At 37.9% G+C, this 19,714-nt stretch overlaps 2 long non-coding RNA genes across 2 annotated transcripts; both read left to right on the top strand.

Annotated features, from left to right (window-relative positions):
* The first annotated feature begins 275 nt into the window (after nucleotides 1-275).
* On the top strand, nucleotides 276-18,934 carry LOC121074473. Its single transcript, XR_005822370.1, has 5 exons — nucleotides 276-384; nucleotides 993-1,187; nucleotides 12,211-12,336; nucleotides 13,446-13,530; nucleotides 18,130-18,934. It is a non-coding gene; the product is annotated as an uncharacterized LOC121074473 (long non-coding RNA).
* Nucleotides 4,167-5,695, top strand: LOC121074482. Its single transcript, XR_005822374.1, has 3 exons — nucleotides 4,167-4,307; nucleotides 4,789-4,853; nucleotides 5,562-5,695. It is a non-coding gene; the product is annotated as an uncharacterized LOC121074482 (long non-coding RNA).
* Nucleotides 18,935-19,714: the final 780 nt, after the last annotated feature.

Here is a 19,714-nt window from a genome sequence, read left to right as displayed (position 1 = left end):
AGTAGCAGCCTAATTAAAAAGTTTCCTGTATCTTGCTTTTCTTGCTGCATGTTTGGGACAGGTCTTCTGGGAGCTACATGTGGGAAAGTTGCTTAGAAACACTTCCTTCTATGCGTATGCCGTGGTTTCTTTGTAATGATGTTCCTAAAATGTTGGCTTGTGAAAACACTGAACTCTGACTTGAATGCCTTCCCGTTGTGCAATTCTAGAATGTTTTAGGTATGTTGAAATTCTCAGTTGTAACCTCCTTTTTTTAATACCTTTTCTGTTTTAAGATGACTTATTCTGTTCCTAATCACCCTCCTGATTTGTGTAGTTTCTGAGTGATGGTTAACGAGATATTTCTAGCAGAGTTTATAAAGGAAGCGAGTCTTCAATATAAAGGTAAATCAGTGGAAGTTGTAAGAAGGAACTTTGAGGGGGATGGCTTCATCTCTTTGGTCCTAGGACATGTACAGAAGCAAGCCAAACACTTCTTTGCTTTGGAATTGTCACGTTTAGTTGCTAAATCAGCAAAAATATGTATCCTTAGCGTATGCACGAAGATTGAGACGATTTGTCGAATATTTGCTGTCTTTGGTGGTTACTCTTATCAATTTTGAAATATATGAAGTAAAGTTATGATTTAGCTTTCAGTCTTTTCTTGAATATATACTTCTGTAACAGGGTGCCTATCCCTTCTTTTTATTCCTCTGCAATATTATAGCCACCTTCTTATTAGAAGGCAGACAAGGAGATGCTGAGCTGATTCTGAGACGAGGGGGGCACTTCTCTGCCTTTCCCCTTGCTCACGTATTCCACTGACATGCTGTTCTTCTTCCTGGCTAGCTGGTGATTCTGTGGCTTAGTCTGTTTCTTGCTGATATTTTAGTTGCTGTAAGATAAAAGGAAAATACATACAAATGCAATAGCTATGGTGTTTTGTTCCCAAGTCTTTGTCTTGAGAATTTTCTAAACATTACTTTGATTATCTAAATTTTTGTCTGCATCAGGTTTTCAAGATCTGTGAAGAAAAACGTGATAGAACAGGATGTGACTGGATCCTCAACTTTTCGTCGCTTGACAGGGAGAGTCACCTTATTAGGTCTGGTAATAGGAATGAACCTGAGATGACTAGTGCTACATCAACTTAACTTCCTTCCAGGGGAAGGAAAATAAATTGTAACGACAAGAAAAAAATATACCATGTATGTAAAACCTGCCATTTTCCATCTTTTTTTTTTCCCATCTTTAGCAATGGATGAAAATCTTTTTTTCCTCAGAATCCACTGATTTTGTTGGAAGCTTTCACACTTTACTGGCATTTCATTTTCAGAATGCACTGGGTTTTTTTTTTTTTTGTGGTCATCTCCTTAGTCTACGGAAGAGAAAATGCAGGGGAGCGAAGGTGGGATGCAGCAAGTTATCCTGTATTATATAGAAAGAAGTTCTTGAGCTTTCATCTGGTTCTGTCAGTGGGAAATAGGAAGATAGGAAAACAGACTGGATGGGCCTTCAGTAATTGTTATGTGGTGTCACACTGATGCTTCTTCTGTCATTCTTCTAGTGCTTAAGTTCTTCCAGGTAGATCTGGTAACTTTAAGATAAAAGTGCAGATTTTTAGGGGGGAGTTAGGTGCACACCTACAGAAGAGAAATCAGTAATTACCTCTTCATTGTCAATATTTCCTGAAAAGCTTCAAATTACAAGTGGCTGGTACATCATCAGTTGCTACTCCTTCCCTATCAGGAACGTTCTCTTGGGAAGGAAACTTGAAAACAAAATATTTTTCTGTTGAACATGTGCTGTCAGAGAATATCAGTTGTACGTAATGTAGGGCATCTCTGTCCATCCCATCTGTGCCCCTCCCCCCCGCTTCCTCTTTACTTTTTTTTTCAGAAAACGAGATGATTTTGTTTTTGTTATAATCACGAACAAACTCTATCAAAGATGTCTTAACATTTTGAAGGTAACCCATTTGGAAATGGAGGACTAAGAAATGCTTTCTTGGGAGACAAAGTTTTAAAAGCTATTTTCTGTCCTACTCTCAAACATAGTGTATTTTAAAGAATAAGAACAACTTTTTATCTTTCAACATTTGGCGAATACTGAGCTTCATCTTTTGTCCTCTGTTTCCTACTGGTCTCAAGGTAAGTAGCTCAGGTTTTTGTTTGTGTACACTCAGGCATAAATGATGTTTTCTGTACAGTGCCGAGAACAAAGGCTGTCCTTTTTACTGGAAGTGGGCTTGCAAAGCTCTTCAGGTTAAATCCATTGTCCCCACTGTTAACTGGTTATTATGACTGCAGAATGAAAGGCCATACTTTTGCTCTTGCTAGCTACCTAGCCAGTGTAGATAATAGCTTTTGCAATTTGCTGGACACCTATTTGTAACAGCTTCAGCATGCTTGTTGTATCTTAATCAGTGTAACTAGTGACAGTGTGTATGTCTCCTTATTCTTCAGTTGCATTGCTGAAGAATTTAACTGGATTTAACTTTTACATAAGATAAAAAAACATTCCACAACAACCCCACCTCAAAGAAGTGATACAGCTTTTCAACAAAACCAACTTTGCTAAGAAATCTCTGCATTCAACGTTCTCTCAAAAAAGCCAGAATGCCTCAAAACAGGGATGTTTTCATTCAAAATGGCACTCTGATAATTCATCTAGGTTCTCGTATGGATGTCTGCTTGTCAAATTCCTTCTTCTTTCTGTCATACTGTAGACCAGAGTGGAACCATCACTGAAAATAAAATCATGCTATAAAATATAGTTCCTGTAATAAAAAGGAAGCGGAAGGATTGTGTAAGCACCCTATTGTGAAAATGAACAGTTGCATTTTAGACTAATGCTTCGTTGACGATTTAAGGCTTTATGGAGCAAACTAAGGAAAATATGTTGAAATTTCCTTCAGTGATGTTTAAAAAAAAAAAAAAAAAGGTAAAAGACACACTAGTTCTATATCCCAACCCAACCTTTTAGTTCTAATGGAATGAATTTCTCCTTTTCTTGCACCTTCTTCCCCTTTCTTGCACCAGTGCACAAGCATTGGGAAAACCAATAATGTAAAAGAACCTGAAGCCAACTACAAGCTCAGTACTGTTTTGCTTGTTGTTGAATTAAGCCTTCGAATAGAGAAATTCATCAAATTGATTTCTTCAGCAGTCCTTCTCCTTTTGGTTGGCACTACTGCCCTGCTCAGTAATCAAACGCTTTTTGGTCTGATAGGTCTGACACCTGCAAGCAAAATTTTGCAATCTTCTAGACAAGCCAAAAAGTAGTTCTCAACTCTGTTTGAGAACTTACCTGTATTTTAACAAACTGTTCATGATGTAATCTATCTTGAAGATTTATGCAGCAAGATCTCAATTTTTAAAAAATGAGGATACTTAGACCTCAAATTTTTGTTTTTCACTTGCCTTCCATTTTCCTTTTACCCTGTTATCATAGGAAGTGTGCCAGATAGAAAGTATTTCATGTTGTTTTCATCAAATACCTGGCAGATGGAATATAAAATGATGGGTTTCATTCAAGACATGGGCAAGTAGCTCCTTAGAAGTTTTGAATTCCTCTCTTATTCACCATTAAAATAAGCTCAGATCTGGTATTCAAAGTTCTATTCAACACTAAGAAAAATGCAGCAAAATTTTCTGTATTCTTCTGAACACAGTTGCAAAGGTCTTCTACCCGCTGTGACCCTGATGTCACAAATAAGCTGATTTTATTAAATATAGCTTTATAGTTCTCAGGGATAAGATGCCCACAACTTTCAGCATGTGGCCTTGAAATCTTCACTATATGGTTTCTTCCTTTTAGTGTTTTAGGAATCTTGGTGCAGCAAGCACAGCATCTTCATTTCCTTGGCCAATTTCTTAAAAATGAATCATTAAGCAGCAGTTCTTGTTTGTCCCTATGGTAATCAGTAGTGATTTTATTGTAGGAATTTTGATTTGTTATGTAATGATATTTGATGCTGTAGACTTTCATAACAGCAGTAACTTTTGTTATAAATCAGGCATAGTGCTTTCTTACCTTCTTGGTCTATTAAGTAAACATAATTATGTTGGTTATCGAATTCTTTCCTGACATCATTGTGTGGTTCTTTTTAAAGTGCAAATTCTGTACTTTGATTTGAATAACAGGTCCGGTGTTAGAACAGTTTTACTGAATGTTGCAAAGGCAGATAGAGACTTTTTCTTCTTCTTCCACTCTTCCATGGAAGTGGTCGGGAGAAAGCTTTGTCTAAGAGCTCTCAGCTCACAATCACATGACCAAGAACACTGAAGACGTTAATGCTGGTGTTGTGGATAGCATGCCTAAAACTGGTAAGTGTTCCAGCAGGAACACACCACAGACCTCTGTAAATGCATTTAGGCCTCACTTGTAAACTGGCAAAGCAGGCAGTTTTTCAGAGCAGACTATCCCCAAATTGTCTAACGAGCTGCTGCAGGTGTTGGTGGAGCAGCTCCATGTGGTACCTCTGTGTCCAACTGACCTGGAGTGCTAAGACTGAGTGAGCTCCCAAGCCCAGCAGTTCCCTTTCCCTTCCTCCCTGGTGCTGGGGACATTGCAGCTACACAGCTGCTCTGGCTGTGAAGAGGAACATGATAGTGTTTTGTCTGTGAAAGGTTTAAAACACCCCCTAGGCCCTAGCGAGAGAGGAAGGACAGCACCTGCTCACAGCCTGTGGACAGATGTGTAGTCATTGTTTATTCCCTGCCCTTGTGATGGCAGAATTTGATTTTCGACTGCACTTTGGGAGCCATGAGCTAGTCAGCTGGGCAATAACTTTTCCTTCTGTTACAGAATGACGTTGGAGGATGACTTCCTTTGGTTTTGTAGTGGATCAGTGGGCAGCATGCAAAGGGAAGGTGGGCATCACAGAGAAGTACCTCTTCCCACAGTGTGACATGGGAAAGAGTGGGCCAATAAAAAGCTTACGTGAGAGGGGCACCGCTGTTGGCTGTGCTGCTCTCTGTGCTCAGCTGGGCTGCGATTCTGATTTCCATGTTTTGTAGAAACAATGCATGACTTTTCTGTCAGAGATGGATGACTTCCATCAGCTCAACGATGTATTTCTGTACATCCTCCCTCTTCCTGGTGGAGCCTCTACGTCTCTCCTCCAGTCGTCTTTTGCTTGTGGGTTTTTCTAATACCTGGAAAGAAATCCTGAACAATTCATTGTCTGCTTTCTCTTATTTGGCCTAAAGGGTGTACACTTGGGCATTGTGCATTTATATTGTATGTCAGAATAACAGACTCCGAGTAGCAGCGAACACCAAAGAGTCATTGTTGCTAAGGTGACTGAAACGAGAAAAATAATTAAAATCCTTCTTTTCTCAATCTGGAAAGATCAACCCCATAGCTGCTTTTGTTCTTAGTGAGGCTTGGAGATGTCCCATGATTTTACACATTATCTTTCTGTGAATGGGACACCTGGTCTTAATTTTGAGAAGTTAAGGTGATGGATGTCTCAAATGGGACTGTATGTTCAGTAAAGCCTGGCATTTTAGGCTGTTTATGTGTCTGGTTTAGGGGGCAGCTGAAATAAATGCTAATTAACCTTCTCATTCTTGCAGTTGGAAAATACTCTTTACTTCTTAGCTGTTTCAAATAAGGTATTTGTTCAAAATAACAGAGGGTGGATGGACAAGTTTTGCAAAGTTCAGTCATCCTCTGCCGTCACGTAGTGCCGCTGTCCTGGAAGTACACTGTCAATATATGCATAAGCTTTTAATTTTGTGCTGTTAATAGGAAAACACAATGCTTCCAGTGAAGTATTGTTTATATTGTCATTCTCCTCCTGTGTTCTGTTTAAAAAAACATGCTAGCAGTGGGTGTTATCATATATTAATGTATAACAATACAGATAGTATGGGAGTGGAGTATGTTGGTGGCAGGAGTGAGGGGAAGGGGATTGACCTGCAATGATAATTGTTGACAGATGTCAACACATTGAGGTCTCGAACAAACCAGTTTGAGTATTGGTTGGAAGGGGATCTTGTATCCTTGAAACTAAATGGGGCTGTCTTGGGTGCCAAAAATCAAAATGCTCTAACTCATCAAAATGAACAGGTACATTCCTTTTCATGGACAATTTTCATTAGCTTCATGACATTTGCCATCAGTGTTTCAGCAATGTATGTCTCCATGGCAGCAAAATAAATATCTAATTGTATGAAGCCTCTAAACTAGAGCCTTAGACTACTTTTGGGTGTCAGGCTTTCAGAGACCATTAGCTGCGTGCTTTTCTTTTTCTTTGAATGGTTTCATGTTAGCATGCTATTTCTGTACTTCCAGAGTGAGATTTCTAGGAAAGTGACTGCTGGTCATTCCCAAGTTGTTACTGCTGTCTCCGCAAGTCAATACTGCTTTACTGAGTCAAAAGGGAGCACCATTAGTATGAAGATATTCCTGGAAACTGGCAGCGAGACCAAGGAACCTCTGAGCTTTCTACTCAGTGGGGCGGTACACATACTGACAGCACTGAAAAGGCTGAGGTGCTTGATGATACTGCCATGGATTCTTCCAGGAACGTAACTTCCATGTTTCCAGGTCCCTGTGACTAGTTGCACCTCAAAGGTATACCTTCAATCATGCTGAAAAGCTGGCTGATGTCATTGCAAGGCTTGGATGGGGCTTTGAGCAACCTGGTCTAGTGGGAGGTGTCCCTGCCCATGGCAGTGGGGTTGGAACTGGATGATCCTTAAGGTCCCTTCCAACCCAAACCATTCTGTGATACTTTCTGTCATTTTCGGAAGGTGATGGCAAGGGAGAGGTTCCTTGTTGCTGAAGATAGGTAAGCCTCACTCTCATCTTCAAAAAAGCATCCTGCAAGAGTCATGTTCATGCACACAAAGGACAAGGTGACTGGGAACAGTCAGCCCAGATTTAACCACAAAGGCAAGTTGTAGCTGACTGCAGATTGTTTTTATGATGAGATGATAGATTAGGTGGGTAAAAGGAAAGAAGTGCATATTGTTTGCCTTAATTTCAGGATGTCTTTTGACATGCTTTCCTATTGCATCCTGATAGCCAAATTGCTGAGATGTGAACTGTTTAAGTGGACAAACAGGTGACTACAATTGCGTGGACCAGTGGGCTCAAGGAGTTGTAATCAATGAGGCAAATTCGAGCTGGCAGTCAGTTTCTAGTGCTGTGTGTCAGGCACATCCTGGGATCAATCCCATTTAATGTTTTTCATTAATGACCTGGAGAATGAGACCACATGCATACTTGGCTAACTGCAAACTGAGAGCAGCACTCAATATACTGGAGGGCAAAGTTACATCTTCATGAAAGAGCCAAGTTTCTGGTTATGTCTGTCACCCTTTTGAGAGAAGAATCAGAAGACGCAGAAAATGGCAGCTGGTCAGTGCCATCCAGGTTGTCTGTTCAGAGAAAAAAAAAACAAGGCAGTGGCAAGTTAGCTATGTGGATGTGTTTTTTCTCCTTTTTTCAGAAGGCTCACAATGATGACTAGAAGGCTTTCTCAACTCTGCAAAGACTATTGAAATTAGGAATTTAAGAAGTTTTCTCAGACTCGTATAAAGTTTGGTTGTGGTTCTCAAAAGACTCAAAGACAAATTCACAATGCTCCCCAAGTTAATGGGGAGGCTGGGAATGACTAAGGGTAAGATAGTTAGGGGTTGTTTACCAGAGGTAGGGAGGGGAGGGAAGTGAGAAAGCATGGCACAGTGGAGCAAAAGATGTGAATTGTAAATGAGCTTATCCAACAGAGGTTTGGTCAGACCTCTGTAAGGTAGGGAAGAGCTTTTTTTCTTTCTTCAGTCTGTGGCCTGGTGTTCATGGGCATCTACAGCTAGCGAAAAGTCTACCCTTGCCCGCAGGTGTATATCGAAAAGAACTGAACCCTCAGAGGCTGCAGCAGAAACACATTTCCTATTTTCTTCTTTGTTTTTTTCCTTTTTAGTAGCATTCTGTGAGATGGGAATTTTTTTGCCTGTCTCACTACCTGCCATTCTGATTGTGAAGATATCTTTTATAATATTACTGTCAGTCTGACTGTAAGAGAACAAATTATATTTTTGATAGATTTTGCCTTAAAATATTCCCAGTTTCTATCTTCTATTTGCTGCTCCTGGAGAATAATTTGCTGGAATATCATTGAACAAAGACATCCTAACTCATTATAATTACTCTGAAGCAACATGCTTGAGGGGGGCTCTGGGGAAATCTGAATGATGTACAGTACATGGATATGTAGGAAATCACGAGAAAAATGCAGTTCTGGGCACCAATTAATGCAGACTAATTGATTATGCTTTAGTTGACCTTGATTACCCATTAGAGAGTGTCAAATGGAAAGTCAATATGAATGACAAAATGTAAAAGTGCATGTTACTGTAAATCAGGTGCATTAGTGACATCTGTTGAGAATTCAAAATGTTGCTCTAGAAAAATGTTCAGGATTTTAGTGCTTTCCTCTCAGATAATCTCTCTATACTGTATATCAGACTCATGATGACAAAGTGTCTCTGGCAGGGATACAGACCACGTCTTGAAAGGCAATTAGACTCAAGGAGTATTTTTCTCTAATTTTTTTGATCACATGTGGGTGTGCCTGTTGAACAGAATAGGTCTCCCATAACACACAATGGTATTTCTGGGGTGCATGGAAGTTGTGGTCAGTGACGCTTTGCAGACACGTGGCAGTTAGTATCAAACTGAGGGCAGTGTGAACTTTTTGTTTCAGTTTAGCTGTAATATAGTAAAGTTCTGTTGGCCACTTTCAAGTTCTTACACAAAGAATCGATATCCAAAAGCAGGAGATTAGAGGGCATGATAAATGAAACTGGGCAGAAAAATGCTTACTGGTACTTCGTAACGTACTCAATGGGTGTCATTTCTGCCAAGTGCACACCTCTGCAAAGAGTGGCGGGAGCTGGTGAACTGAAGTATATTAGCTAACACAACAGGAAGAAGAGAAACTATTTTCCAAACAGCCCTGGCAGTCAGTCTCCAAGTTCTCACAGTCTTGTATTTCTTCAGTTCAGGTAGCTAAGTGCGTAGTGTTGCACCCATGAAAGGTGTATGGAATCAGTATGAAGGAAGACAAACATCAAATTTGTTTGTCATACCTTTGGCCGTGCTTTGTGATACTGAAAACAAGCCATGTTATTAGGAAGATGATCACAGCAGTATGGCTAAGTTGTGCATTTCTCGAAACGTTACAAATGAAATGTGTCCCCCTCTTTAATATCTGCACAAAGTTGCTATTATCTAAATACATAATTATGTCAGCATTTGAAGTTTTAGATAGAAGTTAGTTGATGCTTTTGACACCTTTGGGGAATTTTGCCCAGAGTTGTATTTAGCCTTGGGCAAACTGGGAACTAAAGTGACAGTGACCTTCCTGTAGGCTACTGTTATATTTGAACTGTAAATCCTGGATAGTTATCAATTTCTGTAACGGAGCTCTCCAAGACTCTCATTCGTAAGAAGAGGCAATGAGAAGGGGGGAGAATTGTTATAAGTAATAAAAAAGAATCCTCCGTGCACCAAAGATTAAGGGTCAACTTCTGCTTTTCTCAAACAAGCCATTTTCTAATCCCGTCCCCCCCGCCCTCCCCCGCCCCCCCCCCCAAAAAAAAAAATTTGTATCATATCTGTTCATCTTAAAGAAAAAAAAAAATCATCAGTGGCTTTACATTCTTAACATCTTCCTTGCTTGTGAACTAATGAAGTACAAGTCTCTACTGCTACTATCTAAAAGCAGTTTCACAGAATATACATTTTGAAATTGTACTTTTATTTACAATGGCTTATATTGAAACAGCTCAGGTATTCAGCGCTGGGGGATGTCTAGTAAAGCATAGCATTGAACTCTTGGTCAGTTGTTTTGTGTCTGTGAAATGTGAAAATAGCAAAGTAGTGAACAATTTCCTTATTTTTAAATGACCTCAAATATTTAAAACAGTTAATTTGATGATGCTTGCGTTATAAGCAGATTCAGCAGTATGATATATTGCTTACATGGAAATGCCATTTCAATTAATTTTGGCAGTCAGATAGCTATCTTAAGGATATAATATGCATTTTCATATCTGGTTCGTTCAACATGTTTAAAAATCTGTGTACAAGGATTTCAATAACTGGAGCTTGATTAAAAGTTCATCTTGCTTCAGATGCTTTTTCTAACACTAATTAATACATAGGTGTCCTCCTGTCAGTATCCTGGAGGGAACATCCTATCAGGAAAATTCAGCAAGCATGTACCTACTTTGCCAGTACAGCAAACCTACACGTTGCACAGAGTCCACTTTTGAAGCATCATGGATAATTGATTGAGATGGATTCCTAGTGCATAGTGCCCGTTCACATAAATTATTTCCTCTTCCTTCTAGAAGTTTTAAATTTATTGGGAAGGAAAAAACCTAATCAGGAAATACTTCAGCAAATCTGTCTAATGTTCCTTCACGTTTGCTAGACACAAAAATAAAAATAGAAAACAAAGCTGGCATGCTATACTGGTAAATTTAATTACTCATTTATCAAAATATATGAAACAGATTGACAAGCCCGTTCACATCCTAAAATTCTGCTTTAATCTCTTATGTTCTTTGGATAAATAATAAATACTCTGCAACACCTTCATAAATCAATTGCATAAATTACTCCAATAACACCCTGTTAGCTGTTTTATGATTAAATGGTTGTTTTTCTTTCAAACCGCAGATTTTTTTTTTTCCTGTGGCTATATTAATAGTTTTCCATGGCTATATTAATAGAAATGAATGTTTGGTGCACAAAGAAGCTAGGATGATAAGTATGTCATAATAAACAATTACCAAGTAAATATTTAGTTTAACATAAACAAAACATAAGAATTACTGTTATCTTCAAAGCTGCTTATACAATTGGTGTTAAAAAGGCAATTAGCATCACTTTTTTGTAGCACCAAACTACATATAATGGTTATAGCTAGATTCTTCTATTCTGCTTATTCTTATTGGTACATGTATGTATCAGAAATAATGTTGGACTAGTAGAAGAAGAGAGAGTATTTGTTGCTTGGAAAAACTCACTCTGTCCTCAGGAATCAAATCTAACTATAGCCACATTCTTTGTCCAAAAATATTTTTGTTCTTTGTCATATGACGTATGCATTACTTTAAATATAGTTTTACTTGATGAGAGATAAATGTCCCAAGCATTGCTATGTTTCTAAAAATTTCTAGCTTCTAAAACATTTGACTTGTTAACAAAATGGTAAATACTATGTCACATTGTATTGCAATTGCTACTTTAATGTGCATTAGTACTATTCTGGAACCAAAGAACGTTATTTGTGACAGGATATTATAGTGAAACTTACTTTAACTTTTCTTCATGTTTAGAAGTCATTTTAATAACGAATTGTTGACACCCAGGATTTTTCTGTCTGTTCAACTTTTGAACTCAATAATGAAATCTTAATTTTATATACATGGAGGAGTGTGTGTGTATGTATATGTGGATATTTAATTGATACTTTCCATCTCAACTGTAGTTAGAGTAAAGCCTCAATGCATTTAGTTTTTCTGGGTTTACTCTGTGTAGCACATAGCTGCTTAACTCAAGGGGAAAAAAAAAAAACAACAAAACACCACAATTGCTGTTAGTATTCCCCGACTGCATATGATCCTGGGTTGGTTCAGAGGAGCTTGTGTGCCATGCTGAGTGGTGAGGATAAGCTGATAAGTTTTCTAGCTGTTCTGGGACAAAATATTTGTGCAAAACGGTTTCATTCTTTCTTCTGTGACAAGAACATCATCTTCCTACTGCAATCCATTTAGTTTATTGTAGAGAAAGTTAAAAGGTAACTCGATCATCATGTTCTGAGAGTATCTACACAGGAAGAATGTTTTTGACAGTAGAGGGCTCTTTAATCTACCAGACAAAAGCATTAAGGAATTTCCAGTCATGAAGCTAGACAAATTCAAATGGAAAATAAGGTGCAACTTCTACGTATTTTTTTAAGCAATTAGCAGCAAAGGCAATTAAGGATTGGAGTCATTTATCAAGTGAGGTCTTGCACTCTTCATATTGTATTTGCAAGGTGGCTGGATGGCTTCCAAAAGGTGTGCTGTAATTTTAACCACAAGGTTATGTGTTTGATGCAGACATGTCTGAGTGAGGTTCAATGGAAGGAGGTTGAACTACTGGTTCTCAGTTGTTGCTTCTAGCCTGCAAATATTAATCTTTCTTTCAAATTGCTCTTGACAGGTACTGTCATGAGCTTTTCCATGCACTCAAGTCCTGAGGCAAAACCCACTGAAGACTTCCTGACATCAATGGGCTTTGGATCTAATCCATAGACAGCTAGTTTCTTTGGAAAATGTTGAGTGAAATGTAAGTGAGAAGTTTTATACAAGTATTACTGTAGCAACCAAAGTATATTTATAGCACTGGTGTTGTGAAGATGAAAGAATCGAAGGGAAAATGCATATCGGAGGAAACAAGTAAAGTCATCTTTACCCTATCCTGTAGTCTCTCAAATTCAGCATGAAACGGTAATTTGTGTTTCTAAGCATTAAAAGCTGTCTTTTCAAGGTGCTGTTAAGAAACAAATGCATGCTTGTCTTTTGACTAACAGACCTTGACTGGATTAATCATGGCATGTTGCCTTCCCAGTCACATTAAATATTTTGTCTGTTTGCCATTTTGAATATGTAACTGGTGAAATCTGCCAGTGAAGGTCAACACAATTGTTATATCCCAATTAAGATTTATTTTCTAGACTTAGAAACGTACCAGACCCTTACATAGGAGGATGACTTCCATTTTTAGAAAAAAAAAATATATATATATAGTATTCACAAATATCTGTGTGCGTCCAGACTATACGCATTTAAAAATAGTGGCATTGAGTCTGAAGGACACTTTGTAAGCAGGCATAAAGTTTCTGATCACAGTATTACCAGATGCAAACTTGTTCTCCCAGGCCAAAATTGCGGGTTTTGTGGATCTGGTAAGGCTGAAATGCAAGAGATAGTAATTCATGCTTGGCACCACTAGCCAAAGCTGAACTTGTACTAATCACTAGAAATTATGTGAAAACAAGTAGAAAGAAAAGGCAGAATCCCTGCAGAACACCATGAAGTTTTGAATCCCTGAGCAATAATATGCGCTGCTGTATGTAGACACTTGAAGCTAAATCATTGTCCTTCATGCCTTCCCAACTTTGTAGCATCAAGTCAAAGTTCTTATAAAATTAGTTTTGTATACATTCAAAATATCTTGCTTATCAGCCCAACATCTGTCACATTAAACTATTTCATGTTGTTTGCTATAGGTGGTGGTCTTGAAGCTCACTTTTCCTTATATTCACTGATCACTTTTCTAGAAAGTCATTTACTCTCTTACACTTGTATTCTTTCTTATGCCACATCTCTGAGAATCTTACTACGTGTGATCAAATGCACTTATTTGGAATGTAGACACCTAGGTTTCATTTACAGCAAATCAGCTGAAGGAGGCACTTCAGTGACGCAATTCATCTAATTCCGAAGTCGATGCAGCGGTGATGCAGTTTGATCCTGAATGGTAGGTTTCTTTTACCTTGAGCTCTGTGATTTTCAGCAGTTGGGGTTACACAAGTCTGTGCCAAGGCTGATAAAAATCAGCCTTGCAACACCAACAGCTGTCTCCATATCCTAGCCAGTGGGAATATTCCTATGCACCTTCATTCTCTGAGGAAAAGAAGTTTTGCATAGCTGAAAGCACTGAAGCCACTGGCAGCAGAGGTCCATTAAAAGGGACCTGTTTCTCAGTAATAATGATGAATTGCGATTGTTTGATCACGTTCTTTCTATACTCTGCTGAAAGAATAAGCAATTTAGTTCTCACAGTCAAAGGTCTCACTGAGTTTTCTTAATATTCCTGTCTTGTAAATGCACTTCTTAGTCATGTTTTCACTGTGTATATAGGTTTCTTCTTCAGGGGGCAGAAATTCACCACTTCATAAAATGCTTTTTTTACGATGTTCCTAAGACTGCGATACTTTTGTTCGTATGCCATGCTAGTGTTTGTAAAATAACTTATCAAAGTTCTAATTTCAGAAACTATAAAGAAGTGATCTTTTTAGCCTGAGAAAAATAAGCCATCTTTGATTGACTTCTCCAAAAGCAACTCTTTTTGCTGCAACAGCAGGAAGTAGTTTAAGATTGTTTATAAAATATAATGTCCAGAGAAAACCTCTCCTTGTCTTTCTTTTTCTTAGCAAAAACAAAACAAAAAAAACTTACAAGCAGATCACCCCAATCCCACTGTGAAATAATTTTATCTTGTCTACTTGTTACCACTTAAGTTTTTTTCACTGATTTCACAGTTTTATTCCTTGTATCTCCTCCCTGCATGATACCTTATGGTCTGCTTCAATTTATCTATTTAGATTTTATGCGCAGGGTTAAATTATAACTCTTTGATACAAAGCATCTCATTTTCCAGGACACCCCACAGATATTACCAATTACACTGGAATACAAAAGGTTTCCATCCAAGCAAATAATTTTTTCCAGTAAAGAATACAAGATATCTCACCTCTGAAAAGAGATTTTTTTTTTTTGATGTTGTTTCTCTCATAACTGTGAATAACCTGTGAGATCCATCTGGTCTTTCCACAAATGAAAGAAAGAAAGAAAACCCTTCAAGGATAAAGTATAATTTATTGTATGAGAAAACAATTTTAAATTAGAAAAGGAAAATGTTTGACTTTATACCACTGTGTGTCTGATTTGAATAACTCGCAGCTTGTTGTATTACACCCTCTTAAAATGTTATATTGCATAATATCTATGTGGAAAGTATAAAAACCTTTCTCACCAGTAAGCAATTGCATATGGTCTGAAAATTAATCCCTCACTACCAGGATATATAAATAGAAAGCCAGATTTGTTAGTAGGCTCCAGCTGCTTTGTGCTTGTCAGACAGTGCAAAATAACTATAGACCCAGATTAAATGTTCAGCTAAAGTGGGTTTAAGGCTGCTTTCCATTACCAAAGCAGTGGAAAGCAACTGGAGGGGGCTCATGAATCTGGCCCGTTCTGGAACCTGACACCGCATCCTGTGTTGTACAACAATGCTAATAGTCTAGCTAGGATGCTTCGATGCTTTCCAATTGCTGACTGCTGCTGTATCCTCGTGAGCTGAGAACCTGTCATTATATGAATGCTAGATGGAAGAATAAAGAGGAGCTTTATAGTGTGAAGTGTCTAACACACTTGTAACTTTCCACGTGGTAGAAGTGTTATGTTCTTGGGATGTTTAGAGGAACAATGTAGTGCAGTTCTGATAATGGTCAGATTCTAACATAAATATACATAGCTTTATTGGATTCTGGGAATTGAGAAGTTGTGTTCATGTTTTGCCAGTGTTGCCTTGTCCTGATCTGTTTTACGTTTTTCGAAGTTGACTCGAATTTATAAGGTCATTTAGTAACTTACAGCTGAGATATCAGGATTTCTTTAATGATTTATTTAGTTTATATATCATACTTTGTATGACTCTAGTACTTGTAGCTCCGTTCCAAAGTCTTCACTCTTTGCAGATCATTTTTCACAGAATCATAGGATAGCTTGGGTTGGAAGGCATCTAATCTAGTACCAGCCCCCTTGCCATGGGCAGGCACACATTCCAGTAGATCAAATAGCTCAAAGCCCCATCCAACCCGGCCTTGCGTGCTTACAGGGATGGGGCATCCATGATTTCTCTGGGCAGCCTGTTCCAGTGCCTCACCACCCTCTGAGTGAAGAATTTCCTCCAAACATCTGATCTAAATCTCTCTTTTAGTTTAAAACCATTCCCCCTTGTCCTGTCATTATCTGCCTGAGCAAAAAGTTGCTTTCCATCTTTTTTATAAGATGATTTTTATATATGAACCATCTATAAAGTGTGGTAGAAGAAAGCTTAACAGATGGAGCATTATTTTTTCCCTAACAGGCAGAAATTACTTTTGGATTTCTTTCCAAACCTTCCACAGTAACAACTGATATAGAGGTTATATAGACATGGAGCATATCACCTACAGCAATGTAAATTTCTGAATCAGGGATGTTTAAGCTAAGAATATCCAAGCTGTAACACTGGTGCACCAGCACTCAGGAAACTCTCCAAGCTAGCTGTCCAGCTAACAAATTATGTGCAGTATGCTGGGGATAGTCTGTATCAAGGTCCTGAGTTCAACACATCGTCTTCCCCCTTCTCCAATGGATTAGGCTGTCAGTGTTCAACATCAGATTCCATATGATGCTGTGTGGCCTTGGGTCAGACTTCTGTGAAAAACAGCAAAATGGTAAGAAAGACTTGTGCAGAGCTACATCCGGGGCTCCCACACACTTGGGGGCTGCATTTATGGACCATGGGCTTGAGTTTGCTCGAGCTATGTTGGAGTCATGCCTGTGCACAAAAGTAATAAAATTATTAAATGTAATATTGTTGTCCTTTTCATCAGTGAATCTTTCCTATATATTTTACAGTAGATCCTAGAAGGAGAAAGGATTATAATTTTGCTCAGAGCGAGCACATAAAATCTCTCTTTTTGACTGTTCTATATAACAAACTCTTGTATATGTGTAGCAAGAAATGTATCATCTATTTTCCTAGTTCAGTTTTCTATTCTCAATTTAGGTGACCCCAGCAAGTGATTTGATTTTGGTAATTGGTTAGAGAGCCTATAACTTGAGGAATTGTTTATGAGCAATGGAGAGTAAGATCGCTGATTTGCCTGGACTGTACTGTCTTTTTTTTTTTTTTTACATCTTTTAATTTCTCTAAGTACATACTAAATTGCTTCATTGTACCCTGAGCTGTTAGACATTTTCTACAGGAATTATTGGGTTAATTTTAGAGCCTACACCAATCATATTTCTTGTCTCTCATTTTCTTAAATTCTGCAAAATGGAAAAATAAATTTTCCAGGAGGATTTTCTTCATTAATAGGGCAGTCAGCCCATTTTAATAGTCATACAATGGTAAATCCACAGTAGTAAGGCTAGAAACAGAACAGAATCTCCTGCCTGACTCTGACCTCTGCTTCCAAAGCAGCCTGCCAGGATGAAGAATTCATGCCCAAGACATTTTAATCAGGTTACTGCATTGTAAACAATTATTAACTTAGTCGTTTCTCAGGTACTTTTCAGCTTACTGTTACTGATATCAGAAGTTACTGGAAAAAATACGATCCTCTCCCATAGGGGAAAAAATCTTGCTTTTTACCTGTCTCCATTGAGACAAGACTTGGGTATTCTGTAATTCACTAGCTCTTTCAGGGTGTGTTATCTGTCTGCCCTGTGGGCTTGATTCTGGTATCATTTACATCGGTTTTGAACAGAAATATGTTCAGCAAGATGATATGTTATTCCACCAGTAAATCAGGTCACCGTAAAAATCTGAATCAGTCTGCATTGTATGCTTAGTGTTCAGGCTGCACGTTTCTTTCATTAGCACTCCCCTTTCCTTTTCTAGAGAGACCTGCTTTTGATTTACAGTAGTAACCTTCTGTCCTGTGCCGGGTTAGCCTTTGAGCTATTACTTTTTCATTTTTAGCCTTGGGCCAGTTGTTTGTAACCTTTCTGTCTTGCATCAGTGGTATTCAGCTTCTTGTAGTTTACAGCAATCATGTAGCAATGACCTTATAAACTTTCCGTACCTTTCTCCTTCTTGAGTGTTCAAATCCGCACCTCGTGTGGCAGTGTATTGTTCAGCTACTTGCGTGGCGCTCGGTATTCAACAAGCCCAGGTTCTGCTTCAGCAGCCTCTGGCCTTTTTCACTTTGGTTTCTAAAACTGCATTGGGACCCACTTTACTGAGGCAGCTCTCTTAAACGCGTTTGTTTGTGGGCTGTGCTCATGCTATTTCTGTATTGAAATGTTACAACCTTTTTAAGAATGTCACCAGTCTTCAAAGGGATTTTCACCCTTTTTTCATTTCAAGCTTTCTGTGAACCCTTTCAGGTAGGGGAAAGGTGAAAGTTGCTATCAGTTGGGATTTGTTTGTTTGTTTTGAATGAATAAATTAGTAAATGGACTCAATCCTAATAGAAGAAAGCAGCAACAAACTGGATTTTTCTTCTATGCTTGTTTCATACATACTCAGTTTCACAGCTTTTACCATCGCTGTGTTAACTTCAGATGGTATCTGCTTCAGGTTTCTCCTTTCCTAGCTGATGATAAATGGACTCAAATATCATGGAGATGCTCAGCACCTGCTGGACTGACACCATATGCTTCTGTCTTGGAGAAACAGACTTTTTCTCAGCAGGAGGAGACATCAAGTTGATCCATAGAGGAAGGCCATGCGAATGCATCTGTATTGCCTGGCACGCATAGGTATAAGGACTTGCGCATTTTGTCCAAGAAATCTGTCAGAGATCCATCACACTGCTAGCAGGACTGTGAATTATAAGCGGCATATAAAGCTGGTGGGAGATGACAACAGGATGAATGCACTCTCTTGGTTTTACCACTTTCTTAAATCTAGATTTCCTAATAAGGAATAATAGAAGAAAACAGCATTGCAATGACTTTTTAGATTAGGTGTTATATAAACAATTCATGTTAAAAAGTAGTTCAAAGTTTTTAAGTACATATCTATAAAATTATGAGGTAAATTATATTATTAGATGCTTTATAAAGTGTAAACAGCCTTGAAAATCTGCTTGTCTCAAATCTATACTGAAATCATGTTGCAATTGAATTTGATGAGGTTTTTGTTTCTGTTGTGCTTTTCAAAAGATGATCTGGACATGATCTCAAATCTTGGAATTTTAATCTATAGTTCAAAATGGTATCCTCTAAATTTCTCACTGTAGAAAAGCTTTTAAATGACACCAGATTGTAGCTGAGCTGTAGATTTCAGGAAGTACTTATTAAGGTATCTGCAGTGTGTTAGGTCTACAAAATCAACTTACAACTTTAGAAATCCATTATTTCCATTTGGGTTTAGGTTTTCCTAAAAAAAAAAAAAAAAAAAAAAAAAAAAAAAAAAAAAACCTTAACTGAAGAATCTTTTTGTTCAGTTGCTGACTTTAAGGATACTCTAGGCTTAAAAATCCTGAACAGAACATTGTTCACCTGATGAAAAACAGCTTGATTATATTTTATGCAAATAGATTAAAATAAATGTCCTTATTTCACTCCTCCTTTCGTAACATTTTTACTGCAGTGCACTTACATTTAGTAGTTAGAGTGAATGTTTACTCTCATGAATTCATGACACTTAACATTTCTTTGTTGTAATTTTGTTGCAGACTTCTGTAAGCCTCAGTGTATTTTCTCTAACTGTTAGCAAAATCTACTGACATTTTGCTTCATATTGGAAAATTTGAAGGGAGGGAAGGACATTGTCATTTTCATATTGCTTTGAATAGTTGATAGTGTGAAGCAAAAGACTGAAAGTTTCTTTGGTTCTTGTTTTGTGATATTCTCATTAATATTTGTTGTTTTATTTTTCATCAATTGTCATTCTTTGCAAATGGCCTTCTTGCGTATTCATTGCCTGTTCTATGGTTTTTTATTAAAAAAAAAAAAACACAAAAAAACACTTGATATACATCCAGTCATATTAAAATAATTGGAATCAAATGATTAATGAGTATAAGTATTTCCAGTCTGGAGGACTAAGTCTGCAGTATACATGGATCTGAATTTCAGGGTGTGGTGAAATGCATACAGAAGAAATCAACATTTTGTAGCAGAAGCTTTTCCAGTAATTCCTAATTAAACTATGGCTT

Source organism: Cygnus olor, chromosome 1 (assembly GCF_009769625.2).
Source record: "Cygnus olor isolate bCygOlo1 chromosome 1, bCygOlo1.pri.v2, whole genome shotgun sequence".
Taxonomy (NCBI): Eukaryota; Metazoa; Chordata; class Aves; order Anseriformes; family Anatidae; genus Cygnus; species Cygnus olor.
The sequence above is the reverse complement of the archived record's forward strand: the minus strand, read 5'-3'. Positions and strand labels throughout refer to the sequence as shown.